Genomic DNA, 18,018 nt, shown 5'->3' with positions numbered 1-18,018 from the left:
TCTATCAGATAGCAGGCATTTATTATCATGCACTTGCAGCAATTGGAGTTCCTGGTAAGTCAGTATATCAGCTGTTAATGGTGTAAATCGATATTAACTGTGCTGCTGCACTCAGTATTATTTCACAGTGTGTGTTTCCAGCAATTTACTGATGGAATCTCCTCATTGTTTACTCTTTCCATCTTGCTGGAGCTGTATTTAATTGTATTGGTTTAAGTAACCCTGGCATTGTTGCTGGATTATTCTGTGTATTGAATGTATTTGAATCAGATGTCTCTGTTCGGATCAAGAATCAGATCATCAGGAGATTGTCATAGTTTCACAATGTGCAACTGACTGGTCCTCGAATATCTTTATGATTGTTTTTTCACTGATTGATAATGAGACAACTCACAGTCTCAGTGTTACAAGGGGACAGAACAATGTCCTCCATGACCATTAATATGGTACAGTTTAACTAGGATTTCAATGTATTTATTCGTTTTCACTGTCATAAAATATTATTTCATTCTGTGTATGTCTGACGTTGCTTCAGAGGTCTGGTTACTGAACTGAGTTTGTTGCTGACTCTTTCACATCTCCTTCTCTGCTTCACTGTGGAGCCTTCACTCTCACTGGAATTCATTGTAAAAGAGAATGTATTGATCTGATGTTTTATTGGTTTACACTCTATCAGTTGGAATCAAAAGCCTTTCCATTTATCTGTAGATTATCAGCTGCAGCGCTGATGTTGCTGTTTTATTAATTAAACAATCCCACATTCTAACGGTGTACTTTATAAATCCAGGAGAAGGAATTTCAATGATTGTGAAGTTTGTGTGGAAGAAACTTTAAATCCTGTTTAATCCATGTATTGTAGATGAAGTGAAGAGTGTAGGTGAACAGTTGGAGACTTGGGTGTTCTGTAGACACATTAAATTATTCAGAGGTTTCACCATTGAACAAACTGACTGAGAATAGAATCATTGAACACGGGGCTGGTGAACAGAACACAGGCGCAGAATGTTAGGAATAAATCAAATGTGAAAAACGGCTTTCAGTAACAGCTTGCAGGGTGGTGAGTACTCCAGAGATTGGGAAGGAGGAAAGGAGCAGGGAGAACGAAAGCGAGGGAAAGAGATAATTAGAAGTATAGAGAAAGAAGCAGCAGTGTGAATAATTCACTATCATAAAGTGCTGAAATATCCAGAACAGTTAGTGAGAGAAACTGTGAGTTGAAGTTGTTTGCTGTTAGATTGTGTTCATTTTACTGTTGAAATTGATCCTCTGTGTTTATTTCTGTCTGGTTCTTCTCATGTTTTGTAGAAATTTCCTGTTCCTTACTTAGTGACTGAATAAACATCATAGAATCAGTTGTTCACTGATGATAATTCATGATTTAAATACTGCACTTTAAAATCTCTGTGACTGCTGAATGCAATAAAGAGTGAGGTTGATATCAGAAATATATTTAAATTTACATTTAATTTCCTGTACAAACCATCTGATCATGTCTCCCCTCCAGCTCCAACATGACCTTTTCCTTCTCTCCCTCCCAATCTCACTCACTTTTTCATCCTCCCGCTTCCTCTTCCAAATAAATCCCAACCCTCAAACTCACCACAGCAGCTCTCAGCCTTTTCCCATTTTGTACCAGCCTCTGTCGGCTCTCTGAACGCACAGCAACAAACCATCTGTACATTCCGCTGTCCCCAAACCTTCCCGACCAACAGTCTGGAGACATTTTCCCATTTAGCCCATTGCATTCCCTCTCTGTAAAACCCCTTCTCATTTCCCCACCGGTATTGCATCCTCACTCAGTACCTCCAGTAGATCTGGTGCTGACTTTATTCACTTTCTGTATCAATTTCCCAATTCATTATTAATAATTGTATTTCAAACATTTCACTGTGACAAATCACTGCCCAGGTCAATGAATCAGTTTTCACTGCTCGATGCAGCAACAAAGCTGGAAATTTCTGCCCAGATCCTGTCAAACTGCTGCTTTGTCTCCAGGTCTGATCAGTAATTTCTCTGCTTCCTTTTCTCTCTCTCTTCCAGTTAACTTGGTGGCGATTGTGATCCTGTCCCGAGGAAAGTGCGGTCTCTCCAAATGTATCACTATCTACCTGGTGGGAATGGCAGTGTCTGATCTACTGGTCGTTATCACTAATCCCATATTGAACTGGATTGTTTTCATTTATTATCCATATTCATTCCTGAGCATTACTCCTGTGTGTTCTCTCAATGTTGTTCTGAGATTTGCAGCAACAGTAGTTTCTGTCTGGCTCGCAGTCACTTTCACCTTTGATAGATTTGTGACCATTTGTTGTGAGAAGCTGAAAACAAAATATTGCACCGAGAAAACGGCAGCTGCGGTTGTAGGAAAGTGAGTGTGCTGGGTTGTTTAGAGAATGTCCCCTGGTACTTTTCACTGAAACAACGTTACTTGATTGATAATGTTCCCATAGGTTGTGTTTTTAAACCGTGCTTCATTACCTCCCCCATATGGGGGGCATTTGATTTGTTTCACTACATTTTAACCCCTTGTGTCCCGGTCTTTCTGATTTTACTGTTCAATGTTCTGACGGTCAGACAGATTTCATTCTCCAGTAAAGGTCGCAGGGGATTCCGGCGCCACAGCAATGGAGAGAATCACAAAGATCCAGAGATGGAGTATCGGAGAAAATCAATAATTTTACTCTTCAGTATATCTGGCAGTTTTATATTGTTCTGGATGACCCGGGTAATGTTTAACATTTACAGGCGAATTGCAGATATTTGGTATGATTAATCCTTCAATGACCCTCCTTTTATCACAGATCAGACATCAGTAATGCTGCAGCTTCTCAGTTCCTGCACCAACACATGTATTTACACTGTGACTAAATTCAGAGAGGAGCTGAAGAAGGGGGTGAAATACCCTTTCAATCTCATTGTTAAATTAGTGAAATCATAGAAAGAGAGAAACACTGGAACTAAATCCCATTTCATTTCTATTCACTACACTCACCACAGGACAGAAATTGCATCTTATATTCACGGCACTGAGCCCTGAAACGATTTTAAATCTCATTCTGAGATTAAATTTTTTTGTTAATCTGAACAATTGAGGTGGGACTTGCTCTATTCCCCTCTCACCATCTCCATCTGCTGGTGTCCCTGTCTCACTGCAGTTACTGACAAAGAAAAGAACAAAGATAATTTACAGCACAGGAACAGGCCCTTCGGCCCTCCAAGCCTGCGCCGTTCCAGATCCTCTATCTAAACATGTCGCCTATTTTCTAAGGGTCTGTATCTCTTTGCTTCCTGACCATTCATGTATCTGTCTCGATACTTCTCAAAAGACGCTATCGTGCCCGCGTCTACCACCTCCGCTGGCAACGCGTTCCAGGCACCCACCACCCTCTGCATAAAGAACTTTCCATGCATATCCCCCCTAAACTTTCGCCCTCTCACTTTGAACTCGTGACCCCTCGTAATTGAAACCCCCACTCTGGAAAAAAGCTTCTTGCTATCCACCCTGTCTATACCTCTCATGATTTTGTACACCTCAATCAGGTCCCCCCTCAACCTCCGTCTTTCAAATGAAAATAATCCTATTCTGCTCAACCTCTCTTCATAGCTAGCGCCCTCCATACCAGGCAACATCCTGGTGAACCTCCTCTGCACCCTCTCGAAAGCATCGACATCCTTTTGGTAATGTGGCGACCAGAACTGCACGCAGTATTCGAAATGTGGCCGAACCAATGACTTATACAACTGTAACATGACCTGCCAACCCTTGTACTCAATACCCCGTCCGATGAAGGAAAGCATGCCGTATGCCTTCTTGACCACTCTATTGACCTGCGTTGCCACCTTCAGGGAACAATGGACCTGAACACCCAAATCTCTCTGTACATCAATTTTCCCCAGGACTTTTCCATTTACTGTATAATTCACTCTTGAATTGGATCTTCCAAAATGCATCACCTCGCATTTGCCCTGATTGAACTCCATCTGCCATTTCTCTGCCCAACTCTCCAATCTATTTATATTCTGCTGTATTCTCTGACAGTCCCCTTCACTATCAGCTACTCCACCAATCTTAGTGTCGTCTGCAAACTTGCTAATCAGACCACCTATACTTTCCTCCAAATCATTTATGTATATCACAAACAACAGTGGTCCCAGCACGGATTCCTGTGGAACACCACTGGTCACACGTCTCCATTTTGAGAAACTCCCTTCGACTGCTACTCTCTGTCTCCTGTTGCCCAGCCAGTTCTTTATCCATCTAGCTAGTACACCCTGGATCCCATGTGACTTCACTTTCTCCATCAGCCTACCATGGGGAACCTTATCAAAAGCCTTACTGAAGTGCATGTATATGACATCTACAGCCCTTCCCTCATCAATCAACTTTGTCACTTCCTCAAAGAATTCTATTAAGTTGGTAAGACAGAACCTTCCCTGCACAAAACCAAGTTGCCTATCACTGATAAGCCCATTTTCTTCCAAATGGGAATCGATCCTATCCCTCAGTATCTTCTCCAGCAGCTTCCCTACCACTGACGTCAGGCTCACCGGTCTATAATTACCTAGATTTTCCCTGCTACCCTTCTTAAACAAGGGGACAACATTAGCAATTCTCCAGTCCTCCGGGACCTCACCCGTGTTTAAGGATGCTGCAAAGATATCTGTTAAGGCCCCAACTATTTCCCCTCTCGCTTCCCTCAGTAACCTGGGATAGATCCCATCCGGACCTGGGGACTTGTCCACCTTAATGCCTTTTAGAATACCCAACACTTCCTCCCTCCTTATGCCCACTTGACCTAGAGTAATCAAACATCTGTCCCGAACCTCAACATCCGTCATGTCCCTCTCCTCGGTGAATACCGATGCAAAGTACTCGTTTAGAATCTCACCCATTTTCTCTGACTCCACGCATAACTTTCCTCCTTTGTCCTTGAGTGGGCCAATCCTTTCTCTAGTTACCCTCTTGCTCCTTATATATGAATAAAAGGCTTTTGGATTTTCCTTAACCCTGTTTGCTAAAGATATTTCAAGACCCCTTTTAGCCCTCTTAATTCCTCGTTTCAGTTTGGTCCTACATTCCCGATATTCTTTCAAAGCTTCGTCTTCCTTCAGCCTCCTAGACCTTATGTATGCTTCCTTTTTCCTCTTAGCTAGTCTCACAATTTCACCTGTCATCCATGGTTCCCTAATCTTGCCATTTTTATCTCTCATTTTCACAGGAACATGTCTCTCCTGCACGCTCATCAACCTCTCTTTAAAAGCCTCCCACATATCAAATGTGGATTTAACTTCAAACATCTGCTCCCAATCTACATTCCCCAGCTCCTGCCGAATTTTGGTATAGCTGGCCTTCCCCCAATTTAGCACTCTTCCTTTGTGACCACTCTCGTCTTTGTCCATGAGTATTCGGAAACTTACAGAATTGTGATCACTTTTCCCAAAGTAGTCCCCTACTGAAACTTCAACCACCTGGCCGGGCTCATTCCCCAACACCAGGTCCAGTATGGCCCCTTCCCGAGTTGGACTGTTTACATACTGCTCTCGAAAACCCTCCTGGATGCTCCTTACAATTTCTGCTCCATCTGGACCTCTAACACTAAGTGAATCCCAGTCAATGTTGGGAAAAATAAAATCTCCTATCACCACCACCCTGTTGCTCCTACATCTTTCCATAATCTGTTTACATATTTGTACCTCTATCTCACGCTCGCTGTTGGGAGGCCTGTAGTACAGCCCCAACTTTGTTACCGCACCCTTCCTATTTCTGAGTTCTGCCTATATTGCCACACTGCTGGAGTCCTCCATAGTGCCCTCCTTCAGCACAGCTGTGATATCCTCTTTGACCAGTACTGCAGCTCCTCCACCCCTTTTACCTCGCTCTCTATCCCGCCGGAAGCATCGATATCCTGGGATATGTAGTTGCCAATCATGCCCTTCCTTCAACCAAGTCTCAGTAATAGCAATAACATCATACTCCCAGGTACTAATCCAGGCCCTAATTTCATCTGCCTTACCTACTACACTTCTTGCATTAAAACAAATGCACCTCAGACCACCAGTCCCTTTGCGTTCATCATCTGCTCCCTGTCTACTCTTTTCCTTAGTCTCGCTGACTTCATCATCTAGTTCCTTACAGGCTTTAGTTACTTCCTCCTTACTGTCAACTGACCTCCTCATTTTGTTCCCATCCCCCTGCCACATTAGTTTAAAACCTCCCCAACAGCGTTAGCAAAAGCACCCCCAAGGACATTGGTTCCAGTCCGGCCCAGGTGTAGACCGTCCAATTTGTAATAGTCCCACATCCCCCAGAACCGGTCCCAATGTCCCAAAAATCTGAACCCCTCCCTCCTGCACCATCTCTCAAGCCACGCATTCATCCTGACTATTCTTTCATATCTACTCTGACTATCATTTGGCAATCCTGAGATTACTACCGCTGAGGTCCTACTTTTTAACTTGGCTCCTAACTCCCTAAATTCTGCTTGTCGGACCTCATCCCGTTTTTTACCTATATCATTTGTGCCTATGTGAACAACGACAACTGGCTGTTCACCCTCCCCTTTCAGAATGTTCTGCAGCCGATCTGAGACATCCCTGACCCGTGCACCTGGGAGGCAACATACCATTCGGGAGTCTCGTTTTCGACCACAGAACCGCCTATCTACTCCCCTTACAATCGAATCCCCGATAACTATAGCCCTTCCACTCTTTTTCCCGCCCTTCCGAACAGCAGAGCCAGCCACGGCGCCATGAACCTGGTGGTGACCACTCTCACCATCTCCATTTGCTGGTGTCCCTGTCTCACTGCAGTTCCTGCCCCCCTCTCACCATCTCCATCTGCTGGTCTCCCTGTCTCACTACAGTTACTGTCCCATCTCTCACCATCTCCATCTGCTGGTGTCCCTGTCTCACTGCAGTTACTGTCCCGCCTCTTACCATCTCCATCTGCTGGTGTCCCTGTCTCACTGCAGTTCCTGCCCCCTCTCACCATCTCCATTTGCTGGTGTCCCTGTCTCACTGCAGTCACTGCCCCCCTCTCATTATCTCCATCTGCTGGTGTCCCTGTCTCACTGCAGTTACTGTCCCGCCTCTCACCTTCTCCATCTGCTCCTATCCCTGGCTCACTGCACTTACTGTCCCGCCTCTCACCTTCTCCATCTGCTGGTGGCCCTGCCCCATTGCAGCTCCTGCCCCGCCTCTCACCATCTCCATCTGCTGGGGTTCCTGGATTACTGCACTTACTGTCCCGCCTCTCACCATCTCCATCTGCTGGTGTTCCTGTCTCACTGTAGTTCCTGCCCCCTCTCACCATCTCAATCTGCTGGTGGCCCTGTCTCACTGCAGCTACTGCCCACCCCCTCACCATCTCGATCTGCTGGTGTCACTGTCTCAATGCAGTTACTGCCCACCCCCTCACTATCTCGATCTGCTGGTGTCCCTGTCTCACTGCAGTTCCTGCCCCCCTCTCACCATCTCCATCTGCTGGTGTGCCTGTCTCAGTGCAGTTACTGACCCCCTCTCACCATGTCCATCTGCTGGTGTCCCGGTCTCACTGCAGTTACTGTGCCCGTCTCACCATCTGCATCTGCTGGTGTCCCTGTCTCACTGCAGTTACTGCCCCCTCTCACCATCTCCATCTGCTGGTGTCCCTGTCTCACTGCAGTTACTGTGCCCATCTCTCCATCGCCATCTGCTGGTGTCCCTATCTCACTGCTGTTGGGATCCCATTTGCCACTTGACCGTTCCAGACCTCCCTGTGAGGTGTGGGTTGAGTTGTGTAGAGTATTGATCAGGTTGACTGGGGTCTCTTCTTGTGGCCTAGCTTTAGTGCAGAGTCTGTGAGTGGGTCCAACATTGTTATAGTTTCAAACTGCAGTAATGTTCCATTCTGATCGGGTGAGCGGAAGTTGGTGGGGGGTGGGGCGGGGTAGCCCGGGCGCGGGTGCGGTTGGGGTTTAAGAGACACAGGATCTGGAGCTCTCCAGGGTGTAGTTACTGCCCAACTCCCAGCCCATGGATGCTCTCAGTCACACCCTTCCACAAGGTCTGATTTACATAAATCATTCCAGGGACCGTAATTTTGAAAAATAAAATGTTCCCTTAAGGAATTTAAAGAGGGAGTTTTGCCCTTTCTGGGGAGTAAGGGTAAATCTGGCTATTATCACATTGCTACTTGTGGGATCTTGATGTGCATCAAATGCCCTGCAGCATTTCCTCCATGACAAGAATGAGGAAACTTTATAATTCAGCTTCCTGAGGGTCTAACTGCGGATTTCTCTGTGTTTTCTCTCCATCTTCCTCTGCTTTTCTCTCTCCCACACTCTCTCTATTTTAACCATTAATCAATAGATGCCACACTTTGACGTGTGGTTATTTTAACCTGTGATAGAAACACTTCAGAGGACGTTTCAATCCATATTATATTGGAAATCGACAGAAAAAGGAACGGATGTGGATGGTGTGGGGGGAGTAGGAGAAAGACAGGGAGAGGGGTGTTTGAGATTTTCAAGCTGTAGAAATTTTCTTCTCTCTGGGATCCCTCAACTAACATCAATAAACAGATTATCTGTCCACTGTCACACTGTTGCTGTTGGATCCTGCTGTGCACAAATGGCCTGCACTGTTTCCAACTTTGCACTAGTGACAAACACATTACCACTCAATTAACTGAGTGTCAACTGCTCCTGATTCAGTTCAATTCATTTTACTGAAGTTCTGAGTTTAGAATTCTCTTTCTGTCTCTCTCCACCTTTCTTTCCCTCTGTCTCTCGATTTAAATCTTTAGTCGCTAAAATCACGCACAACAATGTGAATTGTTGTTGTTTTAAATGGTGAGACGTAAATATTTCATAGCTCATTTCAATAAAGATTACATATGAGAAAGAGGGAAGAAAACAGAGATCTGGACAGAGAGAGCGAGAGAGGGGGGCGAATGAGATAGGAACAGAGAGAGATTCAGAGCCAGGGAGAGAGATACAGAGACAAGCAGACACATGCACACACAGAGGTGGAGGTTGATGTCTCATTCCTTTTAGCCTCTGGTTTATAACTGTGATTTGTCTGCATGTGGGTGTTGCTGAGAGATTGTCTGTGTAACTTAGGGAAAATCCTGGGCTTTTGCAGTGCCATTTTGTTTAAAAATGTTCTTGCCTTTTAATCAGCTTGACTGGGGTCTGTTATTGCCGCCGTGGTTTGATGCAGAGTCTGTGAGTGGAGTCAACACTGTTATATTTTAATAACATCATTAAAAATAGATTAACTGCAGACTATCAGAGCTCCCCGTGGGATCTTGCTATGCGCACCTTGCCTACAGAATGCCCTGCATTGTAACAGTGATTACATTTTCGAAGTGATTTCTTTGTGTGTAAAGCTCTCCTGAAAACATGGAATTAAACTCCTGACCTTGAAGCCGGTATAATTCCCGAATAATGCTGGTGATTTGGGCAGTGCCGTGAATTTGAGGGTTAAATGAAATGTGCAGCAGCCATTTGAATTGAGAGTGGTGTTCTGAGAGTGGATTTCCCTGTCTCTCACTCTCCATCTTTCTGTGTGAATTACAGTAACAGGTGGGAAAGAGTTACAAAGAGTGAGCGAACCATGGAGGGAATCAAAGGAGAAGAGGACAGGGTGCCAGCTGTTATCACACCGCTGCCTGTTGGATCATTCTGTGCATAAATGGCCTGCAGCATTTCCAACATTGTTACAGTGGTGACCACTTTAAAAATTAAATCATTGATTGTCAAATGCTTCCGTGAATCAGAAATTAAATAACTGAAATGAGAAGGTTTGTAAAGGCTTGTTATCATTCCCGAACAATGCTGTTGTTTGAGGCTGTGGGCCGAATTTGACAGTGAAATGAAACACCTGGGGGCCATTTGTATTCAGATTTTCAGAGATGGTAATGTGGATTGCTCTCTCTATCCTTCTACAGGAGTTGGAATGGGGGTCACCAGTGTTTGAGTGTTTTTATAATGAGGCAGAAACAGATGTAGCGAGACACGCAGAGAAAAGGAAGGAGAGAGAGAGAGAGAGAGAGAGAGAGATGGAAAGAAACGGGTAAACACAGAATGAGACACAGAGGCTCCGGGGGACTTGCAGTGTTTAGTCACAGCCCAGCTCCCAGCCCCTGTGGAGAAGCTCCCCCCTCCTCCCCACATTCCCCCCAGCCCCCTTCCTCAAAGCACAGCTCCCACTCCAGGGTGTCTTGATTTTCTGTTAAATTAAATGCTGGGGCAGTGATTAAGTGTTGGCACATTCGTCTCAGTTTAAAGAGAGAATTTTACAGTTTCTGGGAAGAGAATGGAGCTGATTGCTGCAAACGTCTATCTGTAAATTGCAGCAATGTTCTCTGCAGTGGGGTTTGGAGTGAAAAGTTTGCACGTCATCAGGAAGTATCTCCTTGTCATGTCTCTGCTCAGAGCTGGCTCTGTTTCCTGGATTAACAGGACAATGAGCATGTACGCAGCTCCCAAAACCGTCTCACACATCTCCAAAGACTTCCCATTCTCTGGCTCTGTATCGGGGATGCCTTTTTAAGATGGGGAGTCACTGAGAGATTGTTTTGTGTTCAAAAATGCTTTGCTTTGTTTAAATCAATGTTATTTCTCTTATTCCCAAGGAGAATCCTTTCGGAAGCTGCAGCTTTGATGATACAGAGCGAGAATCTTCCGGCCACGTGGAATTCTCAGGCAAGAGCTTTAACCAGAGAGGAGAATAATAATAAATATATATTTGTCATTGTCTAATTCATTTCTAGATACAGAAAAGAAGACTGTGTGTTTTCGGGGCTGATTGAAAAGCAAAGTGCTGAAAATGCTGAGTATTTCCAGCAGAGTTTTTATTTCAGATTTCCAGCATTTATAGTATTTTAGCGTGGGGTGGAAGGGGCTTTTTACCACAAGAGAGGGGCTTGAGGGGCCTCTGAAGCAAGTAGTTTGTGAAGCGCTGCTCCAGAACAGTCAATGTAATCCAGTAGATTTCCCTCTCTCCATCTCTTGCTGCAACTTGTTCCCTGAATCTTCCTCCTTGTTCCTAACTCTGTTTGTTTACATCTTTAAATCCCTATCTCTTTATCTCTCAACATCCTTTCTATCTCTGCCTCTCTAGAGTCTCCCAAGTTTCCATTGTCATTCTCATTCTGCGATTCTCTGTATCTTTATCTGTCTCTCTGTCCATTCCTCGCTCTCATTTCCGCATCTCCTTTCCTGTAAGATTATCTCTGCAGCTACCACCCGCTCCCTCTCCCTGGGACACCCCTCTCTATTCTGAATGTGCATCTTACTTTGGATCTCTGCCCCTCGACATCTTTCGGTCTCTGCATGTCTCTTTGTCTGGGATCTTTCTCAATATCGATATTGCTGCTGTATTCTCTCTCTACACCTCCAGCTCTCTCTGTGTATTTCTGTATCTCTCTCTCTGTCTCTCTCTCTCTTTCTGCCCTTCTGGATTTTCCTGCTCTCTCCTCTTAGTTTCTCTCACTGGTTTCTGACTCCCTGCCTCTCTTTCTTGGGAGACGGAGCCACACACAGGAAAGTGCTGAAGGTTGGAATTACACAGGAGGGGTGGGGGGGGTGGGGTTCGCTGGGATAAGATTTACACAGGGAGGGGAGCTGTTCACAGGGGAGATGATAAAGATTTGGGAAATAGTAGAGGGAGCTTTTATATGGCAGAGGGGTATTTTGAAGGGGGGTGTTTACAATAGGGCCAGGGGGGGAATCAGAGGGCGATAATCACTGAGGGACTTAGCTATGTTAAAAATGGGAGGGGGAGGATTGTCCAGGTTTAAAATGGGAGGGAGAAGATTGTCCAGGTTTAAAATGGGAGGGAGAGGATGTCCAGGTTTAAAATGGGAGGGGGAGGATTGTCCAGGTTTAAAATGGGAGGGGGAGGATCCTCGAGGTAGAATGTATTCGGGGGTTGGGGGAATTCTCCGGCTTGTTCATGGGGGTTTAGATGTGGCACTGTTCACGAGGAGGGTGGGGGCGGGGGAAATGTGGTAATTCCAGGGGGGCCTATTTACAAGGGTGTAATTGGATGGGGGCATGTTTGGGGGGAGAGTAGTTAGATTGGGGTCTGTTGCCAGATGGTATGAGATGTGATAAGGTCTGTTAACAGGGGTTAGTAATATGGGTGTCTATTCCAGGGATGGGGAGGGGGGGTTAAATCAGATGGAAACCTGTTCCAGTGTGCAGGGTAATAAGATGGGGGTCTATTCATGGGGGGAACGAGGGGTGTCTGGTCATAGTGAGGATATTAGATGGGGATCAGTGCATGGGCGGTATTAGAGGTGTGTCTGGTCAGAGGGTGGATATTAGATGGGGGTCTATTCATGGGGGTATTAGAGGGGTGCCTGGTCATCGTGAGGATATTGGATGGGGATCAGTGCATGGGGGGTATTAGAGGGGCGTCTGGTTATAGTGAGGATATTACATGGGGTCTGTTCATGGGGAGTATTAGAGGGGTGTCTGGTCATAGTTAGGATATCAGATGGGTATCAGTGCATGGGGGGTATTAGAGGGGTGTCTGGTCATAGTGGGGATTTTACATGGGGGTCAATTCATGCGGGTATTAGAGGGGTGTCTTGTCATAGTGAGGATATTACATGGGGCTCTATTCATGGTGGGAATTTGAGTGGTGTCTGGTCATATTGAGGATATTAGACGGGGTTCTATTTATGGGATGTATTTGAGGGGTGTCTGATCATAGTGAGGATATTAGATAGGGGTCTATTCATGGAGTGTATCAGAGGGGTGTCTGGTCATAGTGAGGATATTAGATGGGAGTCAGTTCATCGGGCGCATTAGAGGGGTGTCTTGTCATAGTGAGGATATTACATGGGGCTCTATTCATGGTGGGAATTTGAGTGGTGTCTGGTCATATTGAGGATATTAGACGGGGTTCTATTTATGGGATGTATTAGAGGGGTGTCTGATCATAGTGAGGATATTAGATAGGGGTCTATTCATGGAGTGTATCAGAGGGGTGTCTGGTCATAGTGAGGATATTAGATGGGGGTCAGTTCATGGGGGGTATTAGAGGGGTGTCTGGTCATAGTGAGGATATTAGATGGGAGTCAGTTCATCGGGCGCATTAGAGGGGTGTCTTGTCATAGTGAGGATATTAGATGGGGGTCTATTCATGGGGGTATTAGAGGGGTGTCTGGTCATAGTGAGGATATTAGATGGGAGTCAGTTCATGGGGGGCATTAGAGGGGTGTCTGTAAATAGTGAGCATATTAGATTGGGGTCTATTCAAGGGGGGTATTAGAAGGGTGTCTGGTCATAGTGAGGATATCACATGGGGGTCTATTCATGGGGTTATTAGAGTGGTGTCTGGTCATCCGTGAGGATATTAGATGGGGATCAGTTCTTGGGGGTATTAGAAGGGTGTCTGGTCATAGTGAGGATATCACATGGGGGACTATTCAAAGGGGGATTTGCGGGGTGTCTGGTCATAGAGAGGATATTTGATGGGGGTCAGTTCATGGTGGTCTTAGTGGGGTGTCTGGTCAGCGTGAGGATATTAGATGGGGGTCTAATCATGGGGGTCTTTGAGGCGTGTCTGGTCTTAGTGCGGTTGGGGATCAGTTCATGGGGGGTATTAGAGGTGTGTCTGGTCATAGTGAGGATATTAGTTGGGGATCAGTTCAAAGGGTGATATAGAACGGGGTCTGTAGATGACGGATATTAGATGGGGGATCTGTTCAAGGGGGAGTGAAGATTTGGGGCGGGTAGATTTTGCCGCAAATTTTAGGGGGAGTTTTCTGGGGGGCATTCGCGGGAACGGGGGTGAAAATTGCAGAGGGTCATTATGTAGGGGCATAAATTCGCGGGGGCAAGGCGGTCTACTCCATGTTTAAAATGGGTGGAGCGTTCTCCAGGTTTAAAATGGGAGGGGGTCTCTCCAGGTTTAAAATGGGAGGGGGGATTCTCCAGGTTTAAAGTGGGAGGGGGATTCTCCATGTTTCAAATGGGAGGGGGGATTCTCCAGGCTCAAATTGGGAGGGGGGTTCTCCAAGTTTAAAATGGGAGGGGGGATTCTCCAGGTTTAAAATGGGAGGGGGCATTCTCCAGGTTTAAAATGGGAAGGGGGATTCTCCAGGTTTAAAATGGGAAGGGGTTTTCTCCAGGTTAAAACTGGGAAGGGGGATTCTCCAGTCGATTCATGGGGCCTTTAGAGGGCGGGGGTGGGAGGGAGGGTCATAAGATGGGGGTCTGTTCAAGGGGGGAGGCATAACTTGAAGGGGTCACATGGGGGATATTAGTTAGCGGTCCGGTCACAGTAGGGGGGAGGGAAGCGTATTAGATGGGATCCGTTCTCTGGGGGCTAATTTTATGGGGTATTTTCACGGGAGGAGGTAATCCTGTGGATATTCACAGAGGGAAGTCACTAATGTTTAAATTGGAAGGGGGTGTCATTTCTCCAGGTTTAAAATGGGAGGGGATGTGGATGAGTGCGGATTTATGCAAAGGGTCAGGGAGCGAGAGAGGGCAAGGGGGAGAGAGGACAAAGTGAGGGAGAAGGAGACAGAGAAAGAGGGAAAAGGAATTGACTGGGAGTTGTTCAGGGGACAGGGGTAATAGATGGGGAGGGGGCTATTGTCAGGAGGGATATTTGCAGGAGGTGAATTTGCAGCAGGGGGAATTTGCCTCAGAAATATTGGCGAGGGGGCAAAATTGGTGGTGGTCGGAGGGAAGGGGGGGCAACGGGGACATTTACAGCAGAGAAATTTGAAGGGGAGAGTTTGCCCAGGTGGCGCCAAAATTTATTGGTGGGGGTGAAAGAAATCCAGAAAGAGAGAAAAAGCCAGAGAACGAGAGAGATCAAACAAGAGAGACAGCCAGAGAGAGAGAGAGTGAAAAAGCCAAAGAAAGAGATGTCAGAGGAACAGCAGAAGATAAAGCCATAGAGAGAGAGAGAAAGCAAAGCCAGAGAAAGAGAAAAAAAGACAAAGCCAGAGAGAGAGAGATTCAAGCAGAAAGAACCAAAGAAGAAGAGGGAAAGCAAAAGAGAAAGAGAAAACCAGAGAGCTAGAGAGTAATCGATAGACAAAGCCAGAGAGCGAGAGTCAAAGACATAGAGCCAAGCGAGAGAGAGAGAGAGAGAAAGTCAAGGAGGAAGAGCCAGAGAAAGAGAATGAACCAGAGAGAGAGAAAGAGAAAACCAGAGAGAGTGAGAAAAAGAAAGCTAGAGAGTAATCGATAGACAAAGCCAGAGAGCGAGAGTCAAAGACATAGAGCCAAGAGAGAGAGAGAGAGACAGAAAGTCAAAGAGGAAGAGCCAGAGAAAGAGAAAGAGCCAGAGAGAGAGAGAAAGAGAAAACAAGAGAGAGCGAGAAAGAGACCAATGGAGAGTAATCGATAGACAAAGCTATAGAGCGAGAGTCAAAGACATAAAGCCAAGAGAGAGAGAGAAAGTTAAAGAGGAAGAACCAGAGAATGAAAGAAAGCCAGAAAAAGGGAGAGAGAGAAGATGCTTCAAAGAGAGAACCAGAGAAGAGAAACAAAAAGCCAACGGGGCAGAGAGAGAGACAGAGAGACAGAGAGTGAGAAAGAAATATAGAGAACGTGAAAGAGAGAAATGTTCATCATTATGTGTAGCTTTTTTAGTCTATGCCTCCCATCCATAAAGCCTCTATAACTTAGTAACTGCTTTCTCAATCTGCCCTGTCACCTTCAACGATTTATGAACATATACAATATGGTGCCCGTCTCCTGCATCACCTTTAGAATTGAATCCTTTATTTCATGTTATGTTCCCTCCTTCTTCCCGCATTAAATTTCATCTGCTGCGTGTCTCCCTATTCCGTCAATCTGTCTGTATCCTATAGAAGTCTATCACTGTCCTCATTACAATGTTGCATCATTTTCAAACGGTAAAATTGTGCGCTTCACAAGTCTAGGTCAGTAATATCGACCAGGAAATCAGCAGTCCTTGTATTGAAACAAAAACAAGAAATGCTGGATTCACTCAGCAGGTCTGGCAGCATCTGTGGAAAGAGAAGCAGAGTTAACGTTTCGGGTCAGTGACCCTTCTTCGGAACTGACAAATATTAGTCCTTGTATTGACCCCTGGTAAACCCCCCTATGTAAGTTTTTCAACGTGGTAACTGGATGTGTAGATGAGGGTAAAGTAGTTGATGTAGTCGACATGGACGTCAGTAAGGCTTTTGATAATGTCCCACATGGGAGATTGGTTAAGAAGGTAGGAGCCCATGGGATTTAGGGCAATTTGGCAAATTGGATCCAAAAATGACTTAGTGGCAGGAGGCAGAGGGTGATGGTCGGGGGTTGTTTTTGTGAGTGGCAACCTGTGACCAGTGGTGTACCACAGGATTAGTGCAGGGACCCTTGCTGTTTGTAGTATAAATTAATAATTTAGACGTGAATATAGGAGGTATGATCAGTAAGTTCACAGATGACACAAAAATTGGAGTTGTAAATATTGAGGAGGAAAGACTCAGATTACTGGACGATATAGACTGGCTGGTAAGATGGGTGGAGCAGTGACAACTGGAATTTAAACCTGAGAAGTGTGAGGTGATGCATTTTGGCAGTCTAACAAGGCATGGGAACGTACGATGGATGGTAGGACCCTAGGAAGTACAGAAGGTCAGAGGGACCTTGGTGTACTTGTCCATAGATCACTGAAGGCAGCAGCACAGGCAGATAAGGTCGGTAGGAAGGCTTATGGGACACTTGCCTTTATTAACCGAGGCAATGAATATAAGAGCAGGGAGGTTTTGATGGAGCTGTATAAAACGCTAGTTAGGCCACAGCTGGAATATTGTGTACAGTTCTGTTCACCACATTATAAGAAGGATGTGCTGCATCCTTGCATCCACTGCACTACCCTCATCAATCCTCCTTGTTACTTCATCAAAAAACTCAATTAAGTTGGCAAAGCATGACCTTCCCCGGACAAATCCATGCTGACTATCCCTCATTAATCCGTGCCTTTCTAAGAGACAGTTTATACTATTCCTCAGAATAGAATCTAACAATATACCCACCACCGAGGTCAGACTGACAGGCCTATAATTATTTGCCCTATCCCTCGCACCCTTTTTAAACAATGGGACAACGTTCACAGGCCGCCAATCATCTGGTATCTCGTCTGTATCTCGTGAGGTTTTGAAAAATATCCTCAGCGCATTCACTACTTCCTCTCTGGCTTCCCTGATCAGCCTGGGATGCAGTCCATCCGGTCCTGGTGATTTACCGACTTTCAGGGATGTCAGACCTTCGAGTGCTTCCTCTCACATTATACTTATCATATCTAATGTTTGACACTCCTCCTCTTTAGCTACAATGTCGGCATCAACCCTCTCCTTTGTGAAGACAGAGACAAAAAAACATTAACTATCCTGCCCACATCTTCAGCAACGACGCATTATTTCCCCTGTTCATCCCTGATAGGCCCTACCCTTTCCTTAGTTATCCTCTTGCTCTCAATGTACTGATAAAACATCTTCGGGATTTCCTTGATTTTACCTGCATTTCTAATTTCCTTTTTTACTTCACCCCTGCACTTTCTATATGCCTCCAGGCTTGTTGAAGTATTAAGGAGTTTCTGATCTCACTTTTCCTGCAAATTATCATCACGGACCTCACGCTTACTGTAAATACTCAAACAGATGAAGTAGTGATCTCACGTTTACTGTACATACAAAGCCAAATATAGCACTGACCTCACTTGTATTGTAAATACCATCCAGATATATCATTAACCTCACTTGTATTGTAAATACCATCCAGATATAACATTGACCTCACTTGTATTGTAAATACCATCCAGATATAACAGTAACCTCACTTGCATTGTAAATACCATCCAGATATATCATTAACCTCACTTGTATTGTAAATACCATCCAGATATAACAGTAACCTCACTTGTATTGTAAATACCATCCAGATATATCATTGACCTCACTTGTATTGTAAATGTCATCCAGATATATCATTGACCTCACCTGTATTGTAAATACCATCCAGATATATCATTGACCTCACTTGT

The sequence above is a fragment of the Heterodontus francisci genome, chromosome 22 (assembly GCF_036365525.1).
Source record: "Heterodontus francisci isolate sHetFra1 chromosome 22, sHetFra1.hap1, whole genome shotgun sequence".
Lineage (NCBI taxonomy): Eukaryota > Metazoa > Chordata > Chondrichthyes > Heterodontiformes > Heterodontidae > Heterodontus > Heterodontus francisci.
This window is presented reverse-complemented; position numbering follows the sequence as displayed.